The following is a 26,336-nucleotide window of genomic DNA, read 5'->3' on the forward strand; positions in this document are numbered from 1 at the left end:
TCGTGAACACCTTCGGAAGCTATAGACCTTCGCTATGGCGCCGAAGAAAGCTTCAGCGGCTGGGGCTGCAGCACTACAACCGCTGGACCACAACCAGGAGACCGTCTCTCTTCGGGAGGCCAGAAGCCAGAAGAGAAAAGCTGTTAGCCCGACGCTTGAGGAAGAAGAGCTAGACCAAGAAATCAGAGAGATGGAGATGCTACATCAACAAGTGCAGAGGAAGAAGGAGAAGGTGGCCCGCCTAGCTGAGTTGCAAAGGCAAATTGACGAAGCTTCTGAGGAAGTTCGCCATCTCACTCACGATGAGCAGAACAGAAGGCCTCATCAGAAAGACCTCCATCAGGAGGGCTTCGTCAACGAAGACGACTGGTATGATAATTTCCATCAGGGAAATTTTGTTTTTGATGATGCTTCTCCTCTGTCTGCTGAGCTGTAGGCTACACCTTGGCCTCCATCCTATAAGCCACCCCAGCTCCCCATGTTTGACGGCCACTCCGACCCGAAGCAATTCTTGATGAGCTACGAAGCAACAGTGTCTTCGTACGGGGGCAACGCTGCAATCATGGCGAAGTCTTTCGTCATGGCCGTCAGGAATGTTGCTCAGACCTGGTATTCCTCCCTTCGGCCAGGAACAATCACTTCATGGCAGAAGCTGAAGGATATGTTACTGACCAGCTTTCAAGGATTTCAAACGAAGCCGGTTACAGCTCAAGCCCTCTTCCAGTGTATTCAGGATCACGAAGAATACCTTCAGGCGTATGTCCGAAGGTTCTTACGATTGAGGGCGCAGGCACCAACGGTGCCCAATGAAATCGTTATCGAAGCCATGATCAAGGGGCTCCGTCCTGGACCTGCAGCTCAATACTTTGCTCGGAAGCCTCCTCAGACCTTGCAGAAATTGCTCCAAAAGATGGATGAGTACATTCGTGCTGACAATGACTTTCGCCAAAGAAGGGAGGAGGCCTTCAGATTTTCTGAGATGACCAGGGGCTTCGGAGGAAGATACTACCCGAGGCATGTCCGTTCCATTCACAACACTCAGAATGATGATAAGGGGAGTCAGCAAAACAGGCCGCAGTGCTCCTCACAGGCTTCGGGGCAACAACAAACTTTCTTTCGGCCACCAGCTCCAAGAGGCAGAGGCGCCAGGGGCTTCGGCGGAAGATTCGGAGATCAGCCAAGGAGACTGTTTTGCCTATTCTGTGGAGAGGGCAAGGGCCACACCACTAGGACGTGCCATGTTACAATCCAGAAGCAAAAGGAACTAGCCGAAGCTGCATCTCAACAAGCTCAGTCGAAGCAGGTTATGCATACTGCTTCGTTTCATCCGCCTTATGTCCCACAATACATAGACAACCACCCTGCGGCTTCTGTAGCTTCGGCAAGTCAACCTCAAGCTTCCTGGCAGCAGCTTCCGCCTCCACCTCCATTGCAGCAAGGTCAACAGCCAGAAGGGAGTCAATACGCTCCACATCAGAGGGACTTCAGAGAACAGTCCGAAGCTCGCACAGTCAACAGCACTGTGCCAGAGTCGAAGCACATTTATTGACATATCCTACCTTTGATAGCAGTCTTTTCTATTCAGTTTTATTTTCTGTGAAGCAAAAAACATTGATAGATTTCATGTAATAATTTCGTTGTTTCCCACGAGGAAAATCTATTTGCTCCACAGGCCCAAGTTGCTGAAGCCTAAAACTTTTTCCGTTACCAAGGAGGACCTTCGGATTAAAAATCCTTCGGAGTAACAGAAAGTCGTTCTAAGGAACACAGAGTAAGTTTATGAAGTCACAAAAAGCCGTTCCAAAGGGAGCGCAGTGTAAGTTTTCTGCTCAGAAGTCGTTCCTAAAGGAATGCAGAGCCTACAGCGAAAAGTCAACGCTGATACCGCCTAAGTAAAAGGCGAAGAAGCTCCTAAGGGAGGCTTACAGCGAAAAGTCAACGCTGATACCGTCTAAGTAAAAGGCGAAGAAGCTCCTAAGGGAGGCTTACAGCGAAAAGTCAACGCTGATACCGTCTAAGTAAAAGACGAAGAAGCTCCAAAGACGTTCCCAAGGGAATGCAGAGCTTACGAATATATTTTATGTGTATCTCCGGAACAAATGTCACATGCATAACATAACATCATCACATCATTTTGCATAGCATAAGCATCATACATCATATTGCATTTGGCAAGAGAAGGAGATACTCTCAACCTTCGAAAGGATGCTTTGAGAAAGTGACATCGAAATTGTACAGCTTCGGAATACAGCTTCGGAGAATATTTTTACGAAACATGGGCGAGCTTTATCAGATCAATATCGAAGTTGTATAGCTTCGGAGTATAGCTTCGAAGAATGTTTTGACGAAGCATGGATGTGATTCATCAGAATAATTTTAACGGAGAATGCCTTCTTCACGAAGCATGAAAAGAAGGGAAGGTGTTTTTTCGCCAAAGGCTCAAAAATGGTATGTATTTAATGTTTCATGCATCGTAAAGAATTCAATAATGAAAGGAGACTTGTATATTACATTCAAATGTACAAAGTGTTACATAGATTACACTTTAAATGATTTTTCCAAATAGCATCTAATCTTCTCTCAATACTTCTTCGGCGGCCTCATTTAGAAGTTGGTCAACAACCTTGTCCAAGATAGTTTCGGCCATTTGTTTAATTTCTTCGTCGACATTTGATCCAGCAGTTTCTGAGGGAAGAGAACATTTCTTCATTACTTTTGCAAACCTTGAGCAAAGTTTGGAATAAAAATTACAACACAATAAGAGCGACTAATTGGTACCTAATTGCCTTTCGGGCTCTGTACTCCTTTCGGCAGCTTCTGCCACTTTTCTGGCGTCATGAATGCCTTTTTCGCTCCTTTGGATGATCTCTTGCGCCATTCCTCGGCCGCCGTCGTTCCAGATATCAGTAAAAAATTTGCCACCAACCACGCTTGCTTCGGCCGAGGGGTCCTTGACGTCTTCGGAAGATAAGGTAGCTTCGGATTGAGCCAAAAATTTTACATGCCCGCAACCTTTCTTCTCTAAGACAGAAGCAATTCCTCTGGCGCCCGAAAAAGCGCATATGTCGCCACGACTGTTCAGAATCTCTTCGAAGGCCTCTGCTTCGTGGCTAATCCATTCCAGTGGACCTTCGGGATTGCCTCGAGAGAAATTCTCTTCGCTGGAAAAGGCGCCTACGCTGGCGAAGCTGGATTTAATTTTATTCACACATTCTACAGATTTGACATAGCATTTCCTCTGAGATGTGCGAAGCTCCTTAACTTTTGATTCCAATTTGCTGACCATAAAATCACTAAGTTCTCGTTTCGTTTCCTCAAGCGCGCGCTCCTCTTTAGCTCTAGCCAGCTGTTTCTGAAGATCTTTAATCTCGCGTTTTTGAGCTTCGGCCTGGGCCTTTGAAGCAGCTTCGTCTTTTTTCACTTTATCTACCAGTGTAAGCAGAATTTTATCTTTTTCCAAAGCTTCGTTTCTCAGTCTGATAACTTCGGAGCGTAAATTATTAAACGCAATTTCATAGCTTTCATCTTCGGCGCTCTTTTGGGCTCTTAGTGCGTTGCTTAGGATCAGGCCCTATACGAAAAAGAATTCATATAAGAAAAAAGGAATGAGTTGCGTAAAAATAAGGGGATTTTTCAAGTGTTTAATTCCTATACCTTCAGGCTGTTGTACGCAAGACTGTCTGCGAGATCTTCTTTCGTCATGGCGCTTAATCCAGATTCAAGCTTCGGGAAACCAATGCTTCTGGCCATTTCTCGGCAGACAGATAGCTCTTTGTTGTCAGGCAGGCAGTATAAGAAGTCATCTTCATTCGTTCCATTGAATATTACTGCCCCCTTCGGATATTTTAGTTCCTTTGCATAATGGATGGCTTCATGAGTTTCTTCTTCAGATAGCTTCTTCCCCGAAGCATGTCGTATCATGTAATCACGCATGCTGGCAGGTGCTTCGGGGATGGCGGTGTCAGTTTCTTCAACTAATACTGGTTCTGGAATTTTTATTGCTTCGGCTTCAAAAGGTTGCTCCTTGTAGGGCTCTGAAGGCCCAGCTTCAGCTTCAGCTTGTTGAGCCGAAGCTTCAGTAGAAGCTTCAGCAATTTCAACACTCTTTTTTGGAATTGTGCTTGAAGACTTAATTGTCTCCAAGACGTCTAGTACATTTACCATTCTTTTCCTTTTTGGGGTCACTGATGGCCCCTTTTGGTTTTTTGCTGTTTCAATATTTACTGCAGGACTCAAAACTTCTAATGTTTTTTCCTTAGTCGGCTTTTTCGCTTCTTCCATTTTTTCTGTGGATGGTGCTTCGGCCATCTCTGCAGTTTCTGGCAGCAAGGTTGGCTGTTCAGCTTCGGTGGCCGAAGAAGCTTCTCCGGTGAACTCAGGCACCGAAGCTGGTTCAATATAGCGTGGCCGGTGTGTGAGGACTTTTATCCTCTTTCTCTTTGATTCTGGCTCGCTAGGAGCAGTTGCAGCTTCCTCTCCTGCAGAGGTTGTGTTCTTTCTTTTCTGCCCTCGAGTGGGATAACGATAGTCAGGGTAGACAAACCCAATGGCATCGAATACCCGATTCAGTCTCTTCTTTTTTCGGCCTCCGAAGGCTGCTGACATTGCATTATCTTCAGCCTTCGAGTAGGTCCCGAGTAGCTCATCACTTAAATTGTCAATGCTTTTCAACCACTCATCATCTGGCTCAATAAATTTATCTCCAAATTTGAAGGTGTACTTCAGTCTCACAAGCTCACCCTCGTCGGCCTCTTTCATGGTTTCTTGTGGCATTTCCCATTTCTCAGCAAGCGGCCACACCCTGAAGGCGATATGTTCTTGTACTAAGTCCCTTGTTCCTATAAAAGAGCAGACAACGCCGAAGGCTCTTTGGCACTCTTCGGCGGCTTCGTTCATTTCAACCTTCGGTCTCCGAAGGCCGAAGCTTTGCCAAATAGGACGCATAATTATACCTTTGATGTCTTCTCGTGCTGATAAGTCATTCTTCACATAAAACCATTCTGTCATCCAATCCCCGGGCCATCTCCTCCGAAAGGTTGGTACGGGACAGCTTGCCCCGGACCGAGAAACGAAGCTGTAGCAGCCAAAGTTGTTATGGTACTGTTCTTTGCCCCAAGGCTTTGTTTCATATAATAATTCATGAACATTACAGAAGCTTCTTGCGTCAGGCTTCAGACCTTGGCTCCTCGCGGCCCACACGAAGATATTTAGCCTTATAATTGCCTCGGGAGTAAGTTGATGAAGATAGACTTCGAAGATTTTCAACACCTCCACGACGAAGCTGCTCAAGGGGAATCGCAGTCCAGCTTTCAAAAAGCTTCGGTACACCACAACTTCATTTTCTTCAGGGTGTGGACAAGTTTTTTCCCCTTCGTCCGCCCTCACAATGGACAGATCCCGGAAATACCTTCCTCTCATATTAACAAGATGATTCTCTTTGATAGTTGATTTACCATAAACTGAATGGCTTGGTCGCCAGGGGCGATCTTCGGAGTCTTCGCCACCGCTGTCCACATCATAACTTTCACTGTCACCAGTATCTTCAGACAGCCCCTCCAGAATTTCCTTGGTAATCTTTTCTGTGTTGGACTTCGACATCGCTATAAGAAACCCTAGGTTCTTCTCTTCATCAAGACTCAGCTTCATCTCAGCAGCAGCCTTCTTAGCAGCTTCAGACATCTTCGGAAGCGCTAAAAAACTGTTTTTAAAAGCCGAAGCTTCAAAGCTAAAAACTTAGCAGATCACAGTGCACAAGAGCTAAAAAATGAATGAGCAGGAGTGGTTGGCCAGAAAGCGTGCGAAATAAGTTTGCGGCATGGCCGTATTTATACGCTTGATGCGTTGAAAGTTGAAAGACCCCACTTGTCATTGAATGTTGCTATTCTAGCAAAGGGAAGGTGTTTTTTCGGACCTTCGGCTCAAGGCCTTCGTCCATATCGCAATCTGAATTTATTATTTACAAATTAATATTGCGAGGGGCTACTGTTGGGGGCCTTCGTCCTCCGAAGGTCCTCAAAAACATGAGTTGACAATGTTTTCCGAGTGGATTATGTGAACAGGTATTTTCGGATCCAGAATTATGAATATGGAGCACGGCCAGGACGAAGCCTGAACCAGACGAAGGTCGAGTGTAGCCGAAGCTGTGCGCAGGGAAGCTTCGGCGCGATGGCAGAAGGGGGAACCGACTTAAAGATGAAAAGACTTCGGGGGCCTCGACAGATTTCCATAAGCCGTTAACAAATGTAATGGACATGGATGTAATTTTACGTGGGCTGCGTCCCGCGTCTATAAATAGATGAACAGTACTCCCGTACTGTTCACGCTGACTTGGCATTTGCTTTTGGCATCACGCTCGTACTTTTCACCTTCTCTCAGGACCGAAGGTACATTTGTAATTTGGAATCATTTCTGTTTTTCCATGTTAATAAAATAGAAATGATTCTATGGTGATGCTTATATCATATTTCATGCTTTATGTGAGTCCTTCGTCATTACTTGTTATGTTTACGAAGGTATGTCTCTCATGACCTTCGTCCGAGACTCATTATTTCCCGAAGGAACATAATGCTTCGAAGGACGAAGGATTTTAACACTTAACACTTTTTATGTTGCCTTGTTCTTAACTCTTAGCACTTGAGAACAAGTCCCCAACAGGATCCATAACAAAACTTCTTGCAGAGTGGGGATAAGACAGAGAATAGGGCATTGTCGATAGCTTCGAAAAGGTTTCTTCTAGCAAACTTCGCTTCAAGTTCCACAATCCTAGCTTGATCATCTTGCAATGCTTCTCATTAGAACCTTCTGATATACCAAAAATCAGACAAGAAGGGTTGGATATAAAAGAGACAAGTTTTTGTATAAACTAAGTTTTTATGGAGACAATTAAGTCAAGTTTTGAACGACTGACTGGGCTTTCCATTTCTAACTAATCTAGCGACCTACGGTCACATTGCTTTGATACCACTTCTGTCACACCCGTTTCCAAGGGCAGAGCTGGGTGCATAGCATATGTGTGCCAGGATCTATTTCCACACATATGTTGACATCACAAGTGTAATATATCAAAAGAACAATGCATAAAAGCGTAAATAACGATTATATTAACATATTACACTTCGAACAGACATAATGTCTTAACCTTTATTCATCAAAGTACAGCGAAACAAGGACATCCATCCACAGGAAGATGACCGGGGGTATCACTAGACTAGCATCCATGGAGTTCAGCATCATATCTTCATCTGCAACTTCTGATCAAAATTAAGCAAGGGTGAGCTCACTTATGGTTGGGGCTCAGCAAGTGGGGGAAAACTAATGCAGGTTTAACAAGGTGAGGCTAAGGTTGAGCAGTAAGCATTTTAGTTGGTCAACATTTTATTAACAACACCTGTCTTACTAATAAGTGTGAATCCCAAGTATTCCCATTAAACAAAGGTATAAGAGTATATCAAAAATACTTAAGTGAAACCACTTAAGCAAACCATTGACAGATCATCGGATCTCGATTTATTTCCATCTTCAAGTTCAATTATCATGTGAGGAGTCCAGGCTGCTCATAACCGTGAGCACGGCTGATATATCAGTTTTACACTCTGCAGAGGTGGCGCATCTTTACCCATGAGTCGCGATTCCCTTTTAGCCTGGGTTAGCTAGACCCGTATTCACTTCCGAGATGAATGGCCAGGGTCTCACTACGAGGCTTCTCCCTAGATTCCTCATTACGCAAATGTTGGAGATGGTCAAACTGCATAAGGCACACCTAACATAACCAACTTATAGCCCAGACTACAGGGTAAAGCTTTGGGAACTATGCCCGTATCCAATCTGCCTGAGCCATAACTATAAGAGCTTGCCAGGTGCCCCCGTTCCTGGTCGACCACGACCAACACCCAACATAAGACTTCCCTAGTTATTTAGCCAAGACCAGAGCCATGATAGTTCTCATGGTAGCACTGTTTTCCCGGGTGGTCACTCCATGTTCCAATTAATATGCAATAATCTTGTTTAACCATCGGGTTAACAACAATAATGTAAACTTACCATTTGGAACATTAGTATCATATAGGAGTGACTGCATAAAGTTAAGTTGTAGCAATAGCATAGCTACGAAGGTAAAGTATAATTCCCAGGTTTGATCAAGGAATAAGGTTGGAAAGGTTATCTAAATAGGTAACCCGTCAAATTATGCATATATATATATCCAAAAGAATAAACTTTATTAAATGTATTATTTGGGATCAAACAGAGTATGCAGAGGGAGAAGTCCACTTGCCTTGCTTATTGAAAACTTGAGGTTCTTCCACGGACAGGAATAGATCTTGATTCTTAACTACTAGATCAACCACTGAATATCACACAAACAAACAAGAAGAACAAACACCACTCAATAACATACAACATTCACCATACGTAAAGCTAAAAGAAAGCCTAACGAAAAGAGTGTTCGCTTTTCAAAAACGTCGCAAGTAATGGTTATAATAAGAAGGTATTCTTTTCAAAAGTGTGTGATCTATACTTTATAAAACAAGACATGAGCTTAAAGTATCTTAATTAAAATATACAAATATTTGGTTCACCAATTTAATCTTTTATAAAACGTCATATGTGATATGTCTAATATTAAGGGTTTATAAGACGATAAAACACGTTATAACATTACTAAACCTTTTTAACCTTTTAGAACACATATAAGTTATATCTAAGGTTAATGCGTTATGAAATACATTGTTAATTTATGAAGCATTATGGAACCTATAATTCATTGTTAAACCTATCTCTTATGATAAATTAAGATATAAGTCTAAATAGATTTTATGTGAAAAGGTCATTATCATTAAACACCTATTTATGGAAAGTTATGATATATGCTTTAATGAAATTTTATGTAAAAGACAATAAACAAACAATTATATTTTATTTTTATTATAAAGTACGTGTCCTATATTTTATTAAGAAAGCCATATACAAAACAATATACAAACTAACATTATTATTAAAGAACATGAACACTAATTTCCTTAGTTTATTCTTTAGGAAAAACTAAGTGACACATATATAAATAATATGAACTAATTTTAATTAAATGATTACTTAAGCCTATATAACCAGTTGTAAACCAATATAAATCTAATTAACTAGGTTATGAGAGGACATAATTACTCTATTATTTATCTTTACATTTAGTTTAGAAACATATGACCTAAATATTTAAAATGAATATTATATTCATTGGTATGTTATTAACTATTGTTTTAGTTATGACGATGTGAGCACTTAATTAAGCCATTATATAATTATTAGAAAAGTTATATGACATATTACTTTTAAGTTTCTATTTAATACGGCTATACTTAAACATCTATAATGAATCTTGTTAAATATGATAACTATTAAAAAGGTCATTTTAAAGTTAGAAACAAATTATCTAATTCTTTAGTAAGAAACCTATGTTTATCGACATAACTATTATTTTCTTTATTAAAAAAGTATGAGTGCCTAGTTAAGTCATTTTAACATTATAAATCCTACTATTTCGGTTTTCTCCTTTCTTTTCTAAATAGGATTTATACATATAACTTTGTTTATTTATAATTCTTTTAACATTAATATACTAGAATTAATTGTAAATTACTAAATGAGACTTTTAATAACCTATTCATGGTTATTATGACATAAATGAGCATTTTACTATTCTAAGTAATTAAGTGCTATACTTATGAATACATTTATTAGGAATAGTAAAATCTATATATTTTTTCATTCGACTAGAAAATACATGACTTGGTGTCTATTTCAATTTCTTCATGCTAATAAGTTTATACTTAAACTACTACTAACAATTATCGTTCCACACACAAAAGTGAAATTAATTATAAACATTTCTAGTATAAACACCACGGAAATAGTGAATAGTGACCGTGCTTATTATAAAAGTCATACACATATTAAAGCGTTGTCGCGGGGTTCGATTTCGGTTACACGTATATGTCGAATATCTAAAATTGTACACGAATCGCCAAATCGCATCAATATTACAACAATAAATCACAAGATTCAAAACTTAATTCAAAACATGATTTAGAACATAAATCAACATTTGGGGTTGTTTTCAACCTTGGGTTCTCGCTCGTGCACAGAGATGAACGTCGACGAGCGGGGTTCGAACTCCGGCGAGGCTCCACGGATGACGAACGACGTACGGATGCGGACGAATGGCGTGGTCACGGTCACGGGGTGCTGCGCGGATGAGCTTCACGGACTCTGCAGGGGAGAGGGAAGCGAGGGGAGGAGAGAGAGAGAGAGTGGGGAGAGAGAGAAAGGTGGCGGCTGAGGGAGAGGAGCAGGGGCGGCGGCGGCTACAGGGGTGCGCGCGCTAGGTTTTAGGTGACTGGGCGGCTGATGGGCCTAATGGGCCATACGACCGGCTAGGGTTAGATTAGGTTTTGTTTTTTTTTCTTTTTTTTCTTTTTTTTCTATTTCCTTTTTAATTTTCGAAATACATATTAAATAATCATAAAATTCAAATTAATCAAATCAAAATAAAATATTAATTCTTGGACTAATATTTATTATATTATTTATGTGAATTTTCATTTAAGAGGAAATGCTATTTAATATCTAAAATCAATTATGAGAAATCAAAAATCATTCCAAATGCACATAAATAACAAACACTTAAAAGAAAATTTTTATTTCATTAATAACCAAATATATTATTTTTATTTAATGATTTTTGTAGTGTCACAACAGTTGTAGCCCATTTTACATAATTGCGAAACTGAAAGCAAGTTGTAATCTAAAGAGTCTACAAGAAAAACATTGGAAATGGAATGGTCAGGTGATATAGCAATTTTACTCAATCCTTTGACCAAACCTTGATTTCCATCCCCGAATGTGATAGCTCGTTGGGGGTCTTGGTTTTTCTCATAGGAGGAGAACATCTTCTTCTCCCCGGTCATGTGGTTTGTGCACCCGCTATCGATGATCCAACTTGAGCCCCCGGATGCATAAACCTACAAAACAATTTTAGTTCTTGATTTTAGGTACCCAAATGGTTTTGGGTCCTTTGACATTAGATACAAGAACTTTGGGTACCCAAACACAAGTTTTGGAGCCCTTGTGTTTGCCCCCAACATACTTGGCAACTACCTTGCCGGATTTGTTGGTTAGCACATAAGATGCATCAAAAGTTTTAAATGAAATGTTATGATCATTTGATGCAGTAGGAGTTTTCTTCTTAGGCAATTTAGCACGGGTTGATTGCCTAGAGCTAGATGTCTCACCCTTATACATAAAAGCATGACTAGGACCAGAGTGAGACTTCCTAGAATGAATTCTCCTAATTTTGCTCTCGGGGTAACCGACAGGGTACAAAATGTAACCCTCGTTATCCTGAGGCATGGGAGCCTTGCCCTTAACCAAGTTGGACAATCTCTTAGGAGGGGCATTAAGCTTGACATTGTCTCCCTTTTAGAAGCCAATGCCATCCTTGATACCAGAGCGTCTCCCACTATAGAGCATGCTTCTAGCAAATTTAAATTTTTCATTTTCTAAGTCATGCTCATTAATCTTAGCATTAAGTTGAGCTATGTGATCATTTGGTTTCTTAATTAAAGCTAAGTGGTCATGGATAGCATCAACATTAATGTCTCTACATTTAGTGCAAATGGAAACATGCTCAACTGTAGATGTAGAGGGTTTGCAAGATTTTAGTTCAACAATCTTAGCATGTAAAATGTCATTCTCACTTCTAAGATTGGAAATTGTAACATTGCAAACATCTAAATCTTTAGCCTTAGCAAGTAATTTTTCATTATCATTCCTAAGGCTAGCAAGAGAGATATTCAATTCTTCAATCTTAGCAAGTAAGCTAACATTATCATCTCTAAGATTGGGAACATCACAAACATTTGAATCAACCTTAGCAATTAGTTTGGCATTTTCATTTCTAAGGTTGGCAATAGTATCATGGCAAGTGCTTAGCTCACTAGATAATTTCTCACATTTTTCTACTTCTAGAGCATAAGCATTCTTAACCTTAACATGCTTCTTATTTTCCTTAATTAGGAAGTCCTCTTGGGTGTCCAAGAGTTCATCCTTCTCATGAATAGCACTAATTAATTCATTTAATTTTTCTTTTTGTTGCATGTTTAGGTTGACAAAAAGGGTACACAAATTATCCTCCTCATCACTAGTATTATCCTCATCACTAGAGGTTTCATATTTAGTGGAGGATTTTGATTTTACCTTCTTCCTTTTGCCGTCTTTTGCCATGAGGCACTTGTGGCCGACGTTGGGGAAGAGGAGGCCCTTGGTGACGGCGATGTTGGCGGCGTCCTCGTCGGAGGAGCTCTCCTCGGAGTCCCACTCGCGGCACACATGGGCATCGCCGCCCCTCTTCTTGTGGTACCTCTTCTTTTCTCTCCTCTTGCCCTTCTTGTCGTCGCCCCTGTCACTATCACTAGATAATGGACATCTAGCAATGAAATGATCGGGCTTACCACATTTGTAGCACACCTTCTTGGAACGGGGCTTGTAATCTTTCCCCTTCCTTTGCTTGAGGATTTGGCGGAAGCTCTTGATGATGAGCGTCATCTCCTCATTGTCGAGATTAGAGGCATCGATGGGTTGTCTACTTGATGTAGACTCCTCCTTCTTCTCCTCCGTCGCCTTGAATGCGACTGGTTGTGCTTCGGGCGTGGAGGGGCCATCTAGCTCGATGATTTTCTTTGAGCCTTTGATCATCAACTCAAAGCTCACAAAGTTTCCTATTACTTCCTCGGGAGACATTTGTGTGTATCTAGGATTTCCTCGAATTAATTGAACTTGCGTAGGATTAAGAAAAATGAGGGATCTTAGAATAACCTTGACCATTTCATGGTCATCCCATTTGGTGCTCCCAAGGTTGCGCACTTGGTTCACCAAGGTCTTCAAGCGGTTGTACATGGCTTGAGGGTCCTCGCCTTGGTTGAGTCGGAACCGACCGAGCTCCCCCTCGATCGTCTCCCGCTTGGTGATTTTGGTCACCTCATCTCCTTCGTGCGCGGTCTTGAGTACGTCCTAAATCTCCTTGGCACTCTTCAATCCTTGCACCTTGTTATACTCCTCTTGACTTAGAGAGGTGAGGAGTATAGTGGTGGCTTGGGAGTTGAAGTGCACGATTTGGGCCACCTCGTCCTCATCGTAATCTTCATCCCCTACGGATGGTACCTGTACACCAAACTCAACAACATCCCATATGCTTTTGTGGAGTGAGGTTAGGTTATATCTCATCATATCACTCCACCTAGAATAATCTTCATCGTCAAACGTCGGTGGTTTGCCTAATGGGACGGAAAGTAATGGAGTATGCTTAGGAATGCGAGGATAGCGTAAGGGAATCTTACTAAACTTCTTGCGCTCATGGCGCTTAGAAGTTATGGACGGCGTGTCGGAGCCGGAGGTGGATGGTGACGAGGAGTCGGTCTCATAGTAGACCACCTTCCTCATCTTCTTCTTCTTGTCACCGCTCCGACCCGACTTGTTGTGTGAAGGGGATCCCTTCACCTTGTTGGCGGACTCCCCGGATGGAGCCTTCCCATGCCTTGTGGTGGACTTCTCGCCGGTCCCGGTCTCCCTCTTGGCGGATGCTCCCGACATCACTTCGAGCGGTTAGGCTCTAATGAAGCACCCGGTTCTGATACCAATTGAAAGTCGCCTAGAGGGGGGGTGAATAGGGTGAATCTGAAATTTATAAACTTAAGCACAACTACAAGTCGGGTTAGCGTTAGAAATATAAACGAGTCCGAGAGAGAGGGCGCAAAACAAATCGTGAGCAAATGAAGAGTGAGACACGATGATTTGTTTTACCGAGGTTCGGTTCTTGCAAACCTACTCCCCGTTGAGGTGGTCACAAAGACCGGGTCTCTTTCAACCCTTTCCCTCTCTCAAACGGTCACTTAGACCGAGTGAGCTTCTCTTCTCAATCAAACGGAACACGAAGTTCCCGCAAGGACCACCACACAATTGATGTCTCTTGTCTTGGTTACAATTGAGTTTGATCACAAGAAGAATGAGAAAGAAAAGAAGTGATCCAAGCGCAAGAGCTCAAATGAACACAAAAGTCGCTCTCTCTAGTCACTATTTGATTTGGAGTGATTCCGGACTTGGGAGAGGATTTGATCTCTTTGGAGTGTCTAGAATTGAATGCTATAGCTCTTGTAATGTGTTGAAGGTTGGAAACTTGGATGCCATTGAATGAGGGGTGGTTGGGGTATTTATAGCCCCAACCACCAAAAATGGCCGATGGGAGACTGTTGTCGCATGGCGCACCGGACAGTCCAGTGTGCCACCGGACACTGTCCGGTGCGCCAGCCACGTCAGCCAGCCGTTGGGGTTCGACTGTTGGAGCTCTGACTTGTGGGGCCTCTGGGCTGTCCGATGGTGCACCAGACAGGTCCTGTAGACTGTCCGGTGCGCCAACTGCGCGTGCTCTGACCTCTGCTCGTGCAGGCGCGCATTAAATGCGTTGTAGTCGACTGTTGCGCGCGAAGTAGCCGTTGCTCCGCTGGCACACCGGACAGTCCGGTGTGACACCGGACACTGTCCGGTGCTTCACCGGACAGTCCGGTGAATTATAGCGGAGCGGACTCCCATTTTTCCCGAAGGTGGCGAGTTCAGCGTCGAGTGCCCTGGTGCACCGGACACTGTCCGGTGGTGCACCAGACACTGTCTAGTGGCACACCGGACAGTCCGGTGCGCCAGACCAGGGTGCCTTTGGGTTGTCTTTTGCTCTCTTTGTTTGAACCCTCTCTTGGTCTTTTTATTGGCTTATTGTGAACCTTTAGCACCTATAGAACTTATAGACTAGAGCAAACTAGTTAGTCCAATTATTTGTGTTGGGCAATTTAACCACCAAAATCAATTAGGAAAAAGGTGTAAGCCTAATTCCCTTTCATCTTTATCCTTCTAGACCGAGGCACCCATTCGTGGCGCGTTTTTGGGAGCAGCTATAGGAAGCACTTGGTACCACTCTACTCCAGAGTTCAGCCTACCATCCTCAAACTGATGGCCAGACAAAGAGAGTAAATCAAATTCTTGAAGATATGTTAAGGGCATGTGTGATTCATTATGGCAAAAGTTGGGACAAATGCCTTTCACTGGCCAAGTTTTCTTACAACAACAACTACCAGGCTAGCTTAAAATGGCACCATTCGAGGCTCACATCCTAGGCCACAGCTAGAAGAAGATGCATCGTCTACCAACCTAAGAAAACGAAACAAAGGAAGAACAACATCAAACTACAAGAATGAGAGACTTAGGGTTAGAGAGTAGGGCTAAGATTTTACCTGCACAACTGGAGCTAGGTCCCAGAGAAAATGACGAGCACACCAAGAACAAGAAGCAAGAACCACCAGAGAAGACGACACTCGATTAGCAAGAACTGTGACTGATGGAGGAGGGACACAAGACAACAAACTCACATAATCACCGATTTACCGGCGGAGAAGAGGGAGATAGAGAGATGGAAAAGGGAGAGGCAGAGAGGGAGGCGATGTCGCTGATGACAGGTGTTTCGAGTTTGAGGTCACCATAGTCGGTAGAGAAGCCAGAGAGCGGAGAGGTAGTCAGGGGAGCTTGAAGGCGCTGAGGCGGAGGCGGAACTCCGAGACCGGCTCGCTGCTCGCCGAAGAGGCAGTCAGTCAAAGGCTAGAGGCACGAAGGCAGAGTTATCGAGGCAGAGGGAAGAGCAGAGGTGTCGATTTAGGGTTAGGGCGACGGGGTCGAGGGTGTGGAACTAGGGTGGGGGAACATAGCCGCACAGGCTACGTCATATAAACGCGACCACACATGGGCAGACGGGGGGAGCTTGGCCATTGCTCGGCCACAGCCTAACAATTATGCCGGGTCATGCCTGCCCGTGGGCCTGGGTGCCAGCCCAGGCATGGCCTGCTAGACCATGTCGTGACAACCCGAGCACGATGCCCTTCAGGGCGTGCAGGGTTCGGGTTAGTCCAAAAAACCAGGCCTCGGGTCGGGCTACCGGGCCTCGGGCTGCATGGCTACCTATAGGTACATATCCAATCGATTACTCACAGTAATTCGCAAATTACCAACTGAGGGGCCGAGAATTACAACATGGAACGAAAACATAGTATAAGATTAACCCGAACATAAATTTAATAGTACTAGACAAGACCCATAATGACATGAACTCATCGACACCAAAGTACACATCAACATAAGAGTTGTAGGTATTCTGTTATGTTCCGTTCCAAGGAACTACTAGCATGCGACAAAACAACAAAACAAAACAAAAAAGATTATCAGCTATCAACACTTTTTAGTTTCCATTTTCCTTCTTGCCGACAGAAGGAGGAGAATCCTACGCCTACTGGTTGTAGATGTAGATGAGGCCACACTTACCGCAGTTGTGGCGGTCGAAGTGGTTGGCCATGAACACCCCCGCATCACACTCGGTGTTGGGCACTCCTTGCGAAGGCCGGTGACCTTGACAGTGGCGTCATCCACCTTGTAGAACTGGAGCACGGCGAGCTTCACCTTCTTGTACTTGTTCTTGATCTTCTTGGGCTTGGTGTACATCTTCTTCTTGCGTTTCTTGATGCTGCCCTTAAGGCAGAGAGCACCAGGCGCAGCGTCGACTCCTTCTGGATGTTGTAGTCGGCGAGGGTACGCCCATCCTTGAGCTACTTGCCGGCGAAGATGAGGCGCTATTGGTTCGGCAAGATGCCCTACTACTTGTTGATAAGAACATCACTGCCATACAAACAATGCATGGACCGACAACACAAGCAAGTGCACGAAAGATGAATCTCTAGGTTCGTTCTAACCAAGTCAATTGTGTTTTAGAGCTTACACTTGGTGACATGGATGTTTTAATGATTAGCAACTTTGAAGAGGACCATCAAAAACTTGGGAAAGGCTAAGGTGTCGAGGAGCAGCAGCAAGGGCGTCCACAACAGGAAGAAAATCAAGTCCGACTCAGCTGTGATTCCATCTCGGGTTACAGGACTAGTATGCACTAAAATAGACACCCAAGAGGCATACAAACTCTGATTGTGACATACTTGATATGGTTGGAAAGAAAATAATATTATCTAACCAACCCAACTGGTCCCACCTTATAATTCATCCGAGGTCAACGGGAATCGTCGAAACAAGTCAGCGCTTAGATTCTGTTTTGGTGCTGCGACACTGTCTGTTGGGCCGCTAGGCCGTGTATCGTGTTGGAGCCCATTCAGGGTGCCTCTAGGGGTTCTGCACACCCCTCACCTTTATTTTAATAGTAGTCATCGCCACATTAGGGTTTGAGTTTTTCTTAGATCATATATGTCATTGAACACTGTCGTCGTTCATCGGTTTGTGAGAGCCCAACTCGTGATCAATACAATTTTGATTGCGTTCTTCCTATTCTTGGTTGTGTTCTTGATTGTGCATGCAGGGATAAGCCTTCATGGCAAGGTCACTCGTGTGTAACGGGTCATAACCAATGGAGCAGTGGTGTAGTGATTGCGAGGATCCATTCGCTCGGAGCATTGGATCATCAGTGTCGAGATCTCCACCCAATCAAGTTATCGTACCTCACGGAAGACCGGGCCTTCGCCTCTATCAAGTGGTATCAAGATTCACGTCGCCCATGGGGTATAATCTTATCTGTTGATTCGTTTGTTTGTCCCATAGTTCGCAAAAATGCCAAAAAAATTACGATCACTTCATCCCGACCTAAAACCATCGCCTTAGCCTTTGCACATTTCAGTTTTGGAGTCTGCAGTTCTGAGTTTGTGTCCTAGGTTGAGTTTGGTTGCTGGTTTAGATTTGTTTTGGTTCAGTTTGATCCTTTCCATCCGCTCCCATCCTACAATATCGATCTTCAAAACAAATCTCATCTGCAAAACCCATCCTATTTTATCTCATCATCACATCCTTATTAGATTAGTTTCTGTCTAGCACGGTATTTTGAGCATAAATCTCGCATACAAAGTCGGAATATAGTGTTCTTGTGCTTTATGGAAAGCTTAGAAAATTATCTACAACTTTCTTACTTCTGAGTTTTATAGGAAACGTCGTTATCAAGGAGGTATTGGAATTAAATCTATTTAGGATCCTAAAATTTCGGACTAGTCTATTTTCAGTGTCATTATCTTCCACTTTAATTATCCAAAACAAGTGATCCATATATATAAAATAAAGAGAGATAAAAGATATCTACAACTTTTGTATTGTGAATTTTTTGCGTTTGAGGTTGCTATATTTGTTAAACAGCATGTTGAAGTTAGAGCAGAAAATCTGTAACAGACATGCGAACATTTTTTATACTCTTGAGTTGTATCTTGTTTTTGCAGCACTTTTGTGAAAAAAGAGAATATATAAGTGCACAAAAGAAGCGCAAACAAAGAAAAAAATAGAAAAAAGGGAGAAAAAATGTGCGCATAAGAAGAAACACCATTGATCTGTGCACCTCTATGATTCATCTTATTTTCGACTTGTTTCCTTGTACCTAGATCCTCATTGCCTTTTTTGTGTCTTCCTCCAACTATTCTAATACATTCTCTAAGCCAGTAGCTAGGACGAGTACTTTGGATACTTATTCAGCATTGCTACATGTTACTAACTTGTGTGCCACAAATATATATTAGTGAGCCTTCTCAAAGCTCCACCTTTCTCCCGAGTAGAACATGTACTCCTTTGCAATCACACCCACGCTCTTTAGGCTATCACACCGGCCGTCGTTTGCTACCTGCAGTGCTGGTAAGCACCTTGTAAGAGCGGGGTAAGACGCTTCATAACTTATGTTCTACCACCATCCTTGAGAGTAGTTGTAGGATTCACACCTTTTGCTTGTTGCCTTGTTTCTATTTTGTACTAACAATGAAATTAACATTTCATCTGGAGCTCCGTGACATGATGAGAGCTATGTGTGATACACTCAACATGAACACTGAAAGGTTGAAGAGAGTTTGAGGACTTGTTGAACAGATGGACACGACGGAGACTCGTCTACCACACCCTACAACTTCTTCTGCAAGTGATTCTATTCATGCTTTTCCATCCTATGATGATATAGATGCTGAAAAATATATTGAGTGGGAAACTAAGATAGATTGTCTTTATGCAACATATTTTTGTGTGAACGGAAAATATCAAAAAGGCAACTAGTGTTTTGACCCATTTTGCTTTATCTTGGTGGGAGTCTTTAACTCCATTTGATAAACCAAAAACTTGGGCTAATATGAAAATGCTTATGTGAGAACGATTTGTTTATTCCAATGATGTCATGCCTTCAAATAAACTTGAGTTAACTTTATTACAAGATGATTGTACTAGTAATTCTTGTGATAAAAAAGAGTTGTATGATGATTCTTCTATTACTTATATGCTACAACTTGAGCACAAACTTGATATTGTTTCTTCCAATCCTGTTAATTGTGCTGAAATTAGAACTTTCAATCCTATAACTAGTGTGTCTGATGAACTAAAATTGTTATCTTCTTTAAATACTTTAGTCTATACTGAATTTGATGTTCTCTGTAATCTAAATAATTTAGAGGAGAAACTTTCTTTTAGTACTGATATGCCATGGTTATCTAAACATACAAATCATGTTATTGGAAGATATAATTGGAAAGGACATCTGTGGCAGAACCACCCGAATTATTCCAGCTTAAGTGCCCAAGTCGCACCCTTAAAGGCAGCAACACACTTAAAGCGGAATAACCCGTCAGTCCCTCGGATCTAGTCCGATAAAGCCACTTATCTAGGATCGAATACCACTAGCTCACTCGAAGGTGAGACACAGAGAAATACAATAAAGCATAATACCATAAATTAAGAAAGTATCATTAGTGATTACATTATCAGAGTTTCAAAAATAATAACCATAAATTTTAATGCAGCGGAAATAACTAACGGAGAAAACCGAGTAACATGGCGAAGCCTGGCCACGCTACTCCTCCTGGTCCTCTCCTGCGGAAGCAGTAAACCACTCGACCATCTATCCCGGTGGCAAGGATGAAGGCCAAGTCACACCATCAACTAAATCAAGGAGGTACCTGCAAAAATTATGCCACAAGCAAGGCTGAGTATACTAATACTCAGCTAGACTTACCCGGTGTGAGGAGTCTACTCCTCTACCTCTAGACATGCAGCTGTTTGGCTGAGGGGTTTGGTTTGCCAAAAGCACTAGCTGAGTCTAAAATCAAGTTTTATCTTTTCAAATTCTAGAATGATAATTTAAACTAGATGAGTACCTAGCTATTCATACATGGTATCAAACATTATATCAATCAACATCTTTTGCGAGTCATCTCATTTCCACTTATTACTCAATGTAGTACAATGGATCAAGCAGTCTCATTAGCTGCGAGAAGCAGACGATTCAAATCAAGTTTTAACCTTGCAAGGTAAACCTAAACACACGATGTGGCGAGGCACTCCGTCCCCACACACATCAACCATCCCCATCGATTCCCTAGCAACAGAACAGGGCTCACGGCCTTGGCGTACAATGCTCCAATTGTCCCTGGCTTTCGCCGTGCAATGGCCGCACTTGTACCCACCATCATCCAGCATGGGAGACTCTGTCTCAGGTCCAGTGAGGAGTAAAGTCTGCGGGCAGGTTCAATCAAGTACTAGGCTTACCGATTTACCATATTTCTCGCCATGTGTTTAGTACGTTCAAACGCTTGACACAGGTATCCACACGTTAATCCTTATTCCAATTTTGTCTCGTAAACAACGCATCCCAATGGATCTGTGTCCACAGACCATCGTCATTCCGTTATAAAAAATGGATACAACCAATTTCCTAACCTCGCGCGAGTGCTAGAAAAATCACTCGTCTTCTACCGAGATCCCTAATTAGCAAAGCAGCTACTCGACCTAGCATACTAGTATCCATCTCAAAAGGAATACTGAGTTCATGCAACCAGGGTTTTAGACAACTCCTACACTTAAGTGCACAGTACAAGCCTACAATCATTAAGTGCAGTAAAATAGCATATGTTATGCATAAAACAGGGGCTTGCCTGGAATTTAACACTTAGATAGTGTTTGCTGGGTGGCACTCACTTGGCGAGCATCCACTGGTCATGTCCATCCTTCTTTAGGTCATCCACCAACTGCATCCTGTGGTTGGCACCATGTAACACCCTGAATTTGGGGGTATAAAATTTCTTTCTAATGATCACGCAAATTCTTGTGTTACTCTTCTCTATCTCACTCTAGTTTCTTTCTCTCTCTAGTTTTCTCTCTCTCTTCTCTTTTAATTAGAGTTAGGTGTAATAGTGAGGGATTATCTATTTTATTTTGCCCAAAACATGAGTCATGGAATGTTGCATCATATTGAGCCTAAATATTCTTTGAAACGTTGCACATATTTGACTTGGTTTGAATTTGAAACTTGATTTGAATTTGAATTGAAAACCTTAAAGAAAATAAATAGAAAAGGCAATAGAAATTCCAGGAAAATAGGAAAAGCCAATTCGGCCCAAGGCAACCCATTAAGCCCAGCCCGCGAGCTCGCCCGCGCGTCCCTGTGGCTGACAGGCAGACCCCGCCTGTTGGCGCAAACCCGAGCGCCCTCTCTCCCTCGCTCTCTCGTTGTTCCGTGGGACCGACCTATCAGCGCCGTTGCTCTCGCCCGTGCCCGCCTTCCCTCTCTCTACCCCACCGACCCCACCTGTCAGCGCGTCCCTAACCTCTCGCCCAAGATCTCCCCACCGTGGACGCGCCCACGTTCGCGCGATCTCCGGCCACGACCGAGCCCCCGCGCCCTGCTCGCCCACCTCCCCTCTTCCATTTGCGCCCTCTGCCCAGCTCTCTCTCTCTCTCGCTCTGCCCACGCAAACCGAGGACCTCCGCCACCGTCCATCGACGTCCACCGCCTGTTCTGTGGCCGCCGTTGCGCCCGTGTCCCGTCCAGTGCCACGGTAAGATTCGCCTTGCCGTTAGCTACTCGGGACACCCTTCGGTGTGCCCTCTCCCTCCCTGCTGCGCCCGGTCCACGCTCACCGGAGCATTTTCTTGCACAGCCGGAGTCCGCCACCGTTGCCCCGTCGAGCCTCTGCGCCTCCGTCGTTGCTTTGCGACGCCAGCGCTTCCCCTCAAGGTGAGCAACCTCCCCGCGCCCCTATTTCCCTGTGTACTGCACTGGTTAGCGCGCAATTGCTCGCCAGAGTTGCCCTGCGTCGCCGTGTGCAGCGCCCTCTAGTGCTCCTGCGCCGGTGTGGTGCCCTCGGCTGAGTTCGCCAGATCCCCCTGTACGCGCCTAGGCCAACCCCTTGGTGCCCCACTATGGCCAGTCTGCTCGTCTCCGGCGAGTTCCCGCCGTGGGACCGAGCGGCGCCACCACGCCCATGTCTGCCCCCCGCCCCCCCCGTCGTTAGATCTCGGTCGTTCGCCCGAGATCGGACAGTGTAGAGCTAAACCGAGCAGATCTAATCGTAGCTGTCTGATCTAGATCCAACCGTCTCTCCTCTCTCCCCCTCACCCATGTCTCTGCCCCTGGGCTCGGCTGGTCAGCCCGCCCTGGCTCGCTGACGCCCTGGCCCCGCTTGTCAGTCGCGTCCGCGCGCCCGCACAATCTAATATGAGTCGTCGGTTTCTGATCCGATGGCTGAGATTACCTCGTACCCCTTCGTGTAGTCGTTTTGCTTAAGAACCCCCTGGTTTTAGGAAATCAACCCACTATCCTTTGTTTTAGCGCATAGGTCCCTGGTTTCTTTAGAATAGCCCCTGGACTTTTATTTAATTACATATTTAGCCTTAATTTCATATTTCAAACTTCAAAACTTGTTTATTTAATATCTTTTTCATATGAACTCCAAATTTAGTGGTTCAAATTGCAAAATGTTCATCAAATTATTCTCTGTTCAAATAAAACATGACCAACTGTAATTTGTACACTTTAATTTTTACACTTAGAATATAGAATTAAAGTATATGTTGATTTATTTATTTAATGAAATAAATAAAAGGAGAACCCTAGGAATAAAGCATATTGAATTTTGTGAGATTAGTGTTATGCATTTCATGGATTCACTTTTGGTTTAACCTTTTAGACCCTAATGTGATAAATAGAATTAGGTATGTAATTATGGATAATATTTAAAGGATAATCAAATTCCTAAATGAGAGTAGTTTATATTATAATTCTAACTTTCCTTTGTTTTTAATCACTACTTAACCCTTTTGAGCTATGTCCTACACATTTAAAGAGTAATCAATTCCCCAATTAGGATTACTTCATTTTCTTTGTAACTTGATATCATTCCCCTACACTTAATGCTATACCTTTTTGAGTTATGTGTCAATGATTGTAAATGTTTGATGTGTTGTTCATTTATACTTTTCCAAATGTATTGAATGTATGCTCGCTTTACTTAAACAACAAGCAGTCCGAGATTCCTGAGTGTGTTGTTGGAGACCTCCCTCAGCAACAACCTGGTGAAGGCAAGTGTCCTCAGACCTACTATGTCATACTATACTTTATAATTCACTGTCCCACATTACATTACTGAAACTTAAGGATTGACTAGTTTGTATTTCCCTTACCCTTGTTTACCTTTTTGGGTAAATCATGGTTAGCTTATGCTATTCCTTAAACTTAATCAATGAATATGATGTGATCTTTTATGATACGATGATGTTATCCCGATGGGGTCCTTGTGATTACTTTAGGGGGCTCAGGCTCTTTCCTGAGTACCTCTCCGTAAGGACCTGTTTGGGGAGTGACAACCCGGGATAACAATGCAACCATGAGGGTGGAATGGGACTCCCTTAGCTGATTAATTATAGGAACTAGAGGAGTAGTTGGCTTCGCTGTAGGGCCATCAATGGGGTCCGGGCACAATACTTGCTCTGCCGATGTTGGTTGCAGAGGTTCTTTGATTTGGTTTTGTTAGTCACCCTTCCTTTGGGGAGATGTACTGTGTTTATCAAACTGGAGAAACCTAACGGGCGGCTATGACCTCTGGGAAATCTTTATAAAGGCTATGTATTGAGACCTGCTAGGTCACCTTGGTAGTGATCAATGGGGAGGCTAGAACCCCGGGCAGAATGGGAATCACGGCTTGTGGGTAAAGTGTGCAACCTCTGCAGAGTGTTAGAAACTAGTATATCAGCTGTGCTCACGGTTATGAGCAGCCTTGGGATCCTCTTCGATTAGAAGAACAATGGTTACTTTTATGATGATGATTAACAATGGTGATAATAATTTTGATCTCTGGTATTTCCTCTTGGAGGGAGTGCCTCTGGGTAATAACTGGGTTATTACTAAAACTTGGCTCTACTTATATAAATAAAACTTGACCAACTAAAAGCAACTGCTTAACTTTAAACTCCACATACAGCTAGTCCACTTTAGCCAAACGGGACATTTGCTGAGTACGTTGAAGTGTACTCACCCTTGCTTTACAAACCACCCCACCCCAGGTTGTCCCCATTGCTCTCAGTGCTCAAGAGGTGAAGCTAGCAACATGGATGACTTCGAGGAGTTCCAGGAATACGATGAGTTCTAGTTTATCTTAGTGGCAAACCCCCAGTCAGCTGCCTGTGTAGGCTTATCTTCTATGTTTCGTTACTCCACACTTTGATATTATTGTTGAACCCTATGTTTATGTAATAGACTCTGTGGATGTCTTAGACATCTTGATGTAACTAAGTACCTTTCCGCTATTTAATTCAAGCATTGTGTGAGGATGTCCAATTATGTAATCGTTGTGTACGTGAGTTCTGATCCTGGCACTACATGGTTCGCATTCGGTTTATCTTCCAAAACCGGGTGTGACACACCACATCACTTGCACGATCATCATCTCTCGGTCCTAAATGAGATGCAAGATGCATATGTATGAATATAATGAAAGTAGCACAAGATATACAAATACACAGTGGCAAACTAAACGTTAAATTGGAAGACACCGTAGACAACCACATGTTAGCTTTAGTTATCTACACGTCATCAGGCATACGTAGTCACTACCACTGGAAAGATGACGACACTTACTATACTTAACCAATACAAACATGACCTCACAAGCATGAGCATTTATTTAGTTTGCTACGGCTTTTCATTAGTTCTTCTATTAATCACACAAAAGCATCCCAACACAAGTTTAACAGAGGGCATATGCATCAATGTCTATGGAACCCCTATATCACAATCAACTAGAGAAAGAAACATATAAAACAGGACATACATGTTATCTCAAGCTTAGCCATTACAAGTCTATGTCCGTTAAGTGCTAACTAAGCATTTTTAGCCAAAAGAGTGAACTCAACAATCAAATAAGCACTTGCAGATTTTTGGACAGCAACACAAAAGTTACTTGTTTTAATCATAACTCTTCAATTATTAGTCCAAAAATATCAAACTAGGACTTTCTGGAATGCTTATAAAGTGCTCTACAACTTTGGTATTGTCATCATAACATGATTCAACACTTAGCAAGGTCAAAAAGTGGTAATACAACAGCTCTGTTCAGATTTGAACAGATTCAGACTTGCGACTGCAAAAATTCACAACTAAAGATTCAGGCATCCAAATAAATTGATCCTAGACTTTCTGGAAAGCTAATGAAATTGTCAACAAAATATTTATAAACATCTCAGGTTGATTTAATATGTATCAAGGGTGTGACGGAACCTCCCAAGTCATTAGGCCCACCTACAGTTGTCCTTGTCCAACGGACCTCGGACAACCCTGTAGATGCACTTGATCACTTGATAAGTTCTGTATCTGAATTCCTTACCTTTCCCAAGAGCGTTTCACCCGTCTCGCAGACATTACAACACATCGGAGGAACGAATGAGCGGAAGCAATTATAGTAACTTAATTTATATTAAAATATGGAAAGAGTTATTATTACAGACCAGTATTATATATGAGTGCAGAAGTAATATTATTACAAACCCTGGGAGGCAAAAACCCCTCTAGCTTAACAGTAAAGTGTTTTTAAAAGGAGGACAACATCCTCCCGAGGCTTCAATCTTGAGTTTCTTCCTTTGGCACCACCTTAGAACAAAAGCAACAAAAGTTTGCTGCTTCCTCACCTACAACAACATGGGTTCAAAAACCCTGAGTACGAAGTGTACTTTCGCAAGTCTTACCCATCAAAATAAAAGACTCTCAAGGATATGCTGGCTTGAGGGAGTCAAGGTAAGGCTTAATCAAGAATCAAGACTCTATTTGCAAAAATGCTTACTAATAGTGGATCCTTAAAAATCTAGTTTTTATTAGCAAGTTAAGTCATTACCTGATTCTAGAGCTCTTTCTATCCTAGTTCAAACACTTGGCCTATACTAGCCATCTTCTTATTAACCCTTCTTGTTCACTGGAA

The 26,336-nt window shown here is 42.8% G+C and overlaps 1 pseudogene; it reads right to left on the reverse strand.

Moving 5' to 3' along the window:
• Positions 1-16,369: 16,369 nt before the first annotated feature.
• LOC103650139 (ubiquitin-40S ribosomal protein S27a-like) overlaps positions 16,370-26,336 on the reverse strand; it is a 77,980-nt pseudogene continuing 68,013 nt past the window's right edge.

This window comes from Zea mays, chromosome 3, assembly GCF_902167145.1.
Source record: "Zea mays cultivar B73 chromosome 3, Zm-B73-REFERENCE-NAM-5.0, whole genome shotgun sequence".
Classification (NCBI taxonomy): domain Eukaryota; kingdom Viridiplantae; phylum Streptophyta; class Magnoliopsida; order Poales; family Poaceae; genus Zea; species Zea mays.